Below are 8,189 nucleotides of genomic sequence, written 5' to 3'. Positions count from 1 at the left end.
TCTCTCTCTCTCTCTCTCTCTCTCTCTCTCTCTCTCTCTCTCTCTCTGTGTCTCCTTCTCTCTCTCTCTCCTTTTCTCTCTCCTTCTCTCTCTCCTCTCTCTCCTTCTCTCTCTCTGTATGTATGCATTTATATATGCATATATGTATACACATATAATAGCTTGATGTCTGTTACCTTTAGAGATCTATCACTAATAAACCATGTCCTTAATAACATAAAAATCTGATAGTAACTGGTTGACTCTCTAGTAGGATAGAAACAAATTATCTGAACTGTCATTTAAACCTAATTATTTTTGTTATTGTTTATCTTTACCATTGTTGAGCAAGACTATGTACTCAATATTATAAGAAATGTGATTTAAAACTAAACATATTAGGTAAACTTTTAAAATCATTAACCAGAATGAAATACAAAGCAAATATTTAAAGTTAGGAAAAAAATCAGTCCTCTGTACAGAAAGTTCTGGTATAAAACTTTTTTGTTCTCATACCAAACAAGACTTGACAGTTAAGCAATCCAGAAAATTATTTTATATTATTTATATACACAACAGGTTGTCCTACAGCTGAAACTCAGATTCTCACCTAAACAAGAATTGTAGATTCCTTCCCTTTGCCAGAGCCTGTAACTCTGACATTCACACACCATAAGACCTACATGATATGGAGAGTTTTTAGCTGTCAGATACTCCAAAACTTACGCAAACAGAAATACAGGTGCCTTCCCTCCAGCAAAGCCTTACCTCTGAGATTAAAAACAAAAACAAAGACAAAAACTGCCCAAATCTCTTCTCTACTAACTGGAAAATGAGGTTGTTGTTTTTTTTTCTCCCATAACATTAAGAAAGTTAAAATGGATTGAATGTAAAACCAAATTAACATCCAAAAATCTCAACTCAGTCCTAATAAGGTTATGATCTGTAGAATTCAAAAGTTACCTGAATGAAGAGAGCTCTCCAGAGACTGCCACTTGTCTCAGCTGCTCAAAGCTAAGGACAAAAGAAGCCAATCATTAACCTTTAGCCAGCAGCAAACTTACATACATTTGTCAAGAACCTCCATGTCCTTCATTCTCTTTCCCTTCAGATAGGGGAAAGGTGGTACACTTAGCTTCTTGAAGGACTTGTTCTAGCAAGTACTATTAGTTCATACCTCCACTTTGACAAACCAAACTTAAATTATATCCTAGGCAAAGTAGGAGTGCCACTATTTTTTTCTGCCTGCTTTAGCTATCATATTCATATTCCTTATCTTTTTTCCCCCTGAAGCTGAGAGAGACTTATCTTCAAGAAATTTGCCTGTCATGCAAATGCTCTCACAGATATTTCTAATTACAGAATTGAAGAGTTGGGGAGACCTTGTAGCTGTAGCTCATTCCTTTCATTTTATTGTGGAGAAACCTGAAGCCTAGAGCAATGGTATGACCTTCCTAAGGTCACAAAGAAAATTAGAGCCAGGAGTGAAATCTAAATCTTCCAGTGCACAGTCCAATATTCTATTGTTTTACTGTAAAATGGGTTACAATTCATTCATCCCCCCCCTCCCATCCCCACCAATAACTTTTACACTCTGTGTGGATGGCTAGCTTGGTGAGTATGCATGTACTAAATAGACTGAAGCTTCAGGGCTAGTTTACTCTCTGCCTGGTTGCCTTCAAAATCAATTAGCTTCAATCCATTTGACAACACCCAATCTCTGGCATCTATCTTGCAAATGCATGATTTTGGTCACAGCCTTTTCTCTGTTCCTCACACATGACTCCATCTCCTGCCTCAGGACACTGGTACCAGCTAGCTCCCATGTATAGAATACACTTTCATCTCACCACGACTTCTTAGAGTCCCCATCTTCCTTCAAGATAAAGGTCAAGAGTTAACCTTCTACATAAATCTTTTCCTGATTTCTTCAACTACCAGGGCCGTCTCTCCCAAACTATCCTGTATTTATCTATGTACACATGTTACATTATATTATTTGAGTCTCCCAATAATCCTTTGAGATAGGTACTATCATGTTATTTGTATCATTTAACATATGAAGTAAAAAGAAACTAAAATGTCTTGTTTATTGACCACATGGCTACCCAATTTCAGAGACAGTTTGGTCTTCCTTATTTGGGAATGAATTCCCTCCTACTATATGCCATATCCCCCCCCTCCCCTACAACATACCCCATCTCTCTAGTAATTATAAACTCCCTAAAAACCATTTTTATTCTTCTTTGCACCTATTGACTATTTTGCAATTATCAAGTAGGCACTTACTTGATAAATACTTATTGAATTGAGAAATTAACATCAATAAGGACATTATGAAAGGAAAAACAGGTGATCTGGCCATGTGATGGGAGAAGGGGATGGATAATCAAGGACCAATCTGAGAGCTTCAGTCCTATCCATGGATTTCCCCCCCACCATTTACAGCATGCTTTAGTGTTTATAAAATGATTTCTGCAAATCATGTCAGTCAGGGACCATTTATATATGTCTTCACATCTTTATTATAACTGTATGCTTCTTGTAAACAGGAACATTGTTCAATTTGACCTATAACATTCCTAATGCCTGCCACAGATGCCCTCATATAATAGATTCTTAAAACATATATGTTGAATTAGACCTAAACAAAGCCCCTAACTCACTGTCACTGCTATATCAAATAACATTTAAAGTTTACATGTGCTAACAACAGGCACTATACAGGGTACCCTCAGAGACTTAATTCATCCATGGATAAATTTTTTTTTTGCCTTTTTTTCTGGAGGGCAATTGAGGTTAAGTGACTTGCCCAAGGTAACCCAGCTATTTTTTGTGTTAAGTATCTGAGGCCAGATCCAAATGCAGGTCCTCCTGACTCCAGGGCTGGTGCTCTATTCATTGAGCCACCTAGCTGCCCCTAGATTATTATTATTTTTTTTAATGGAGAGTTTATGGAAGGAGAAGAATGAGAAAGCACGGGGTTGGAAGGGCTTGTAATCTAAACTGGTAGAATTTGAACTTGGAACAGTAATATTCCAAGCTCTCAGAATGGAGGAAAAATACTTCTAAGTTTGTAAACTCTTTATTCTTTCAGCTGTTCATTGAAAGCTTAGGTATTAGTCACAGAAAAGGAGCTGATAATAAAGTGTTTAACTAAAAATTCTGCTTCATCTTCTATAAGAAACAAACCTTTGAGAGACCCTTTGAGTGAATTAGAAATGAAACAACCAGATATGACTAATAACCAATCAAAATAGGTTGAGCCCCCAGGTAACCCTTAAAAATTACTCCAGGGTAAAGCAAGTAAAGAAAAGAAACTTGGTTTCTTAGGATCTTCTATAATGGAGCATGGAGCTGGAAAAAGAAGGCCGTGAAAAGTGACATACACAGTTGGAAGAACAGAGAAGGACAGAGGCATAGTCAGATAGTCAGAGGCAATCACTACAAAGTAAGGGGCCAAGCCTACGACTGAAGCTGGATTGGCCCATTGAGCCAATGGGAATGAGGAATGTTGGTCCAGATGTACATCCCAAACCTCTATAGACTACAGACTCCAGAGCAGTGATACACTACCATTTTTCTTCCCTTAGGCTTTCTCCTTGGAAACCTGAAAGCTTTCCCTCTGGGCACAGGGAAAGTCTGTTTACTTTTCTTGGTTTTATATATTTACTTTGTCTTTACAAACAGTGTTAATCACAGGCCTCTTCTAGTCAAGGTATACTAACTGAAAATGCATTTGGAAGGAATCAGTTGAAGGGGGAGAATTTTTGGAGAAGAGAAACAAATTTAATACTGTCATGTCAATCAAAGGATTGTCTCTGGGTTCAGAGTTAGGCAAAAATCTATATCTATCTATCTATCTATCTATCTATCTATCTATCTATCTACCTATCTATCATCTGTCTATCTATCATCTGTCTATCTATCTATCTATCTATCTATCTATCTATCTATCTATCTATCTATCTGTCTGTCTGTCTGTCTGTCTGTCTGTCTGTCTGTCTGTCTGTCTATCTATCTATCTATCTATCTTTAGAGATTCTTTGAATAGTTTACAAAGACAGAGAAAGAGCATTTATATGGAGAAACTCACCTATGCAACAAGTCTTTGGGGGAGAGGAAGAGATGAATAATTGAACAACCCTGTTCACCACATATCCTCACCAATATTACATTAGTAAAAATTAATATGTTCTCATTTGTTATTTGCCACAGAATTTTTGGCAACAAAGGTTAAGGGAATAAGCATTTATATAGTGCCTACTATGGGGCATTCACTGTGCCAAACACCTGTACAAATATTATATCATTTGATCCTCACAACTCAATCACACATGTTCATATTGTTGCCACCATTTTTTTTACAGTCAAGGCAAACAGAGCATAGGCAGTTTGCCCAACATCACACAGTGTCTGAGGCAGGATTTCAATTCAAGTTTTCCTAATTCTAGACCTAGAGTTCTATCCACCATGCCATTAGCTAAATAATTAAATTGTTTAAGGAATAATTCCCAAGTTCCATGCTTGATTTCTGTCTCCTTTAATGAGATTTTAAGTATTTATCACCTTGTGTCTATGTGGGGTTGGGGGGGTAGAGAAGGAATTGATTGGTGTTAAATAATAATAATAACAACAAAAATAACAACAGCCCTTCCTAACTAAAAGATGCAAGAGTATTTAGGACAGAAAAATCTAGGGAAGGTGGTTTGTGTATTGAAGATTTGGTCACCATGAAAAGTTAAGTAGAAACAGAGAGAACATTCTCAGGGGAGAAAAAATAACCTATGACGAAAAGTTTCTCACTTAACTTTTCATATCCTAGGAAGATTACTATTATCTTAACAGTCATAAAGCAATATGAGTCCAGAATCTATATTTTAAAAAAAAAGGTATTGGGTGGAGCCTAGGACTAGTTGCCTATTTGTCTATAAGTCAAGTTTATTTTTTCTAAATTTGTTTGTTCATTCATTCATTCATTCATTCATCCATCCATCCATCCATCCATCCATTTATTTTCCCCTGATGTCCTGAACTAATACTTCCTCAACTCTGATTCCTTCCGTTGTTAGAGCTATTGACAAAAAAAAATAAGAGGGAAGTTTTTAAAATCAAGCTCTCTTACAAAAAGAAATCCCTCCTCAATGAACAAGTTGTTCCATGTAGAAAGTACAGTACTGGGTTTCATTTCACCAAAATACATATGTCCTACCATTTGAAGCCATTTTCCTTTTCATTAACAAGAAAAACGTTAATGGAAGGAAATGGGCTATCATCCAGTCTCAGAACACAATGCTACAGAGTCAATACAAGTTTGTACAAAGAAAACCACATTATAGCATGGAATGTGAGCCAATCTACACTTTGCCATTATCCCTCTCCAGCCAGGTTTCCATGGTCAAAAATGAAGAACTTCGAAAGAATTATTTGGGATATTCAGGTAAATTATGTAGTTAATGAGAATTAAATTAAGGCCCTTCAATAACTAATGTGTTGTATCAGATGTTGGGGAAATAAAAAAAAATAAAATTTTCTTTTTGACCCTGATTTATCGCCATAAAATGCCTTAACAAAAATGATAAGATTTAGCATAAGGAAACCTCATTGCTTCCCTGAGCTTTTTCATGATGTCAGCTCAAACAAATCCCTAAAGTTCAATGGGAGGTAGTTTCCTCATCTGTGAAAGGAGATTGTACTATATGATTACTAATGTACTATCCCTCTTTGGAATTTTATAACTTTATGAAAACTACTTGTGTAAACTTGGTTTATATGTGCTTTTAATGGGAACAATAACCATTTTCACCAGGTTATATAAATTCAAGAATTATTCACATTTACTGATTAATATGTAGAGAAAATTGAGAAGAAGCAAGTTTAAACAATTTGCCTCAGGTGACAAAGTGCTAAGCTAAAGAGCCAGGATTTGAATCTATGTCTCTAACTCCAAATTCAAATCTTTAATGATAATATACTTTATCATTATTAATACTTGAATAAAACAGTATCCTCATTGTTATAAGCACACCTTCCAATAATGCAGATTTTTTTTCCATTCATGCCTTCTCATCCAGTGTAATTTGCTAACAACAAATACTAAATAGGAAGTCTGTGGGATGGCTAGGTGGCTCAGTGAATAGAGCACTGGCCCTGGAGTCAGGAGGACCTGAGTTTAAATCCGCCTCAGACACTGTAATGGTAATGTAATTTTGAATTTGAAGATCCCTTTGTGTTGGCAAAAGTAGCAGGGACTTAGCACTTAGTAACTGATCAAGCCTCTGTTGGGAAAACAGAAGGTATGAGCTCCTGTGTCCTGTTAACTGATGTAACAGGAAGGGGTTGGCTGAAGGAAGTAGGTAATACTGTGTATATAAGAAAAGCCGCAGAGAGGCACAGTCATAATTTCCTTGAGACCAAGATCTGGTGGCAGAACAGCTACAGAAGAATGGAGAACTGAGTCCTGAAAACTTGTGGTGGTGGAGCTTCTTCTGAACAGGATCCCAGGAGCCAGGAGCCAGGAGCCCAGATGACTGAAGCATGACTGGGATGCTGAGACTTTGTTTGTTTGTGGCTTGGTTGAGCCTTGAATTCCCTAGAGCAGAATGATAAAGGATATGACGTGGACTAGACCCTGAATGGAGAAGTTCAATGTGGAGCAGGACCTGCCCAGAGAGCTGGTCAAGGAACTGGGAGCTGCCTGCCATTGAACCCAGGTGACAGCCTGGTAAATCCAGGTAGAATCTGGGACCCTGGAAGGGGATCCAGGGAATCTGAGAACAGGCCCCAAGTCAAGATGAAAAGACCTCTACATGGGTACTGAGATAATTATGGAATTATAGTTTACTAGTGCCCTAAGGGGTGGAGGGTTTTGTGTATGATACTTAGTAAGACTTTGATGAACAAGTGGTTGATTGTACTTTGAGTACTTTGACTATTGCACTTTGAAACTACTGATAAGTGACTGATTGAGTTAATTTAAGAGTGACTATTTTACTTTGAGATTATGTTGTGAATATTATATTGTGATTTTCTGTGATAAGTTGTAACATTGTAAATGCTGTACCTTGATTTCCTGTGGATGTTTTGCTTTTGTTATAAAGTGATCACTATACTGAGTAATCAGAACCTTTAAAAAGCTGTTCACAGTAGCAGTTCTTCTGGAAAGCTTCTGTTCATGGCATTATAGACACTTAACATAAAAACTAGCCATGTGACCTTGGGCAAGTCACTTGACCCCAATTGCCCTCCAAAAAAAAAAGCAAAAAACAAAATAGGAATTCTGCTCTATATCCAACAGAGCTTGCTCTGAAACGCTTGATGCTATTCCTATACCAGTGTAATAAATGAGTTGTTTATTGATTGGTTATCTCTCATCTTCACTACATTACTGGACTGACACATTTTTAAAATATTTTTTTCTGATAATGTTTTTCTGACATTTTATGCTGCTTCTCTGTAAGGGTTATGGGATTTAAAGATCTTCCATGCCCCGTTGGACTTGCTGACGTAGCAGGAAGGGGTGGGGCAAGAGGAAGCAGAAGCCAAGCTAGAGTTCCTGCAGTGACTGGCAGTGGCGGCGACAGCGGCAGCAGCGGCAGAGGCAGTGGCAGTGGAAGCACGAACCCCTTTTTGAGTCAGCCAGAATCTCTGCTAAGGGCTCCTGCTGAGGACTGCCAGGGGCCGGAGCTGCTGAGAGCATGCTTCCTGGACACTAGGTGGTTGCTGTGAGTGGGGAGAGAAAGACCTTTGCCTGAGGTAGCCTGTTCTGTTTTAAAGGCTTGAGAATGTGGTTGCTTTCTACTTTATCTACCTGTTCCAATTTCATAACTACTCTGATGGCTTTGACTTTCTGGTTTTAGGACTCAGTCATTTGGTGTTTGAATAAATGTTCTCTCTTTATCCCCCATACAGAAAGCCTGATATATTTTGTGATTGATAACCACATCCGCATATTGATAATTACCGTAGGCATTGTGAATATGGCATTGTTGATATATTCTCCTATCCAGTTCTTTGTTAGTAATATACTGTCATTTATTCATGACTACCATGTACCTTTCCATTGCCCTTTGGTTAACACTAAACTTTAATTCTTAGGAGACTTAAAAATTGCTTTCTTCACAGCTATATCATATCATTAATGGGAAGGGGGAAGGGAAATAAGCTACACAGCACCCACTATGACCCAGGCACTGTGCTAAGCACATTTT

General features: G+C 37.7%; 1 protein-coding gene across 5 annotated transcripts in view; it reads right to left on the bottom strand.

Moving 5' to 3' along the window:
* Nucleotides 1–8,189, bottom strand: part of SLC16A7 (solute carrier family 16 member 7) — a 260,082-nt gene that overhangs the window by 149,627 nt on the left and 102,266 nt on the right. For 2 of the 5 annotated variants that reach the window (XM_069080575.1, XM_069080569.1), the window contains one exon: nt 943–993. The exons of 2 other annotated variants lie outside the window; for them this stretch is intronic. The gene's annotated coding sequence lies outside the window, so the exon portion shown is untranslated. Of the gene's footprint in view, nt 1–942; nt 994–1,047; nt 1,226–8,189 lie in introns of those variants that run through there. One more of the 5 variants, XM_069080595.1, reaches the window with a different exon arrangement.

This window comes from Petaurus breviceps, unplaced genomic scaffold (assembly GCF_028583685.1).
Source record: "Petaurus breviceps papuanus isolate PSGF00001 unplaced genomic scaffold, PetGlider_PUasm1.0 154, whole genome shotgun sequence".
NCBI classification, from domain to species: domain Eukaryota; kingdom Metazoa; phylum Chordata; class Mammalia; order Diprotodontia; family Petauridae; genus Petaurus; species Petaurus breviceps.
The sequence above is the reverse complement of the archived record's forward strand: the minus strand, read 5'-3'. Positions and strand labels throughout refer to the sequence as shown.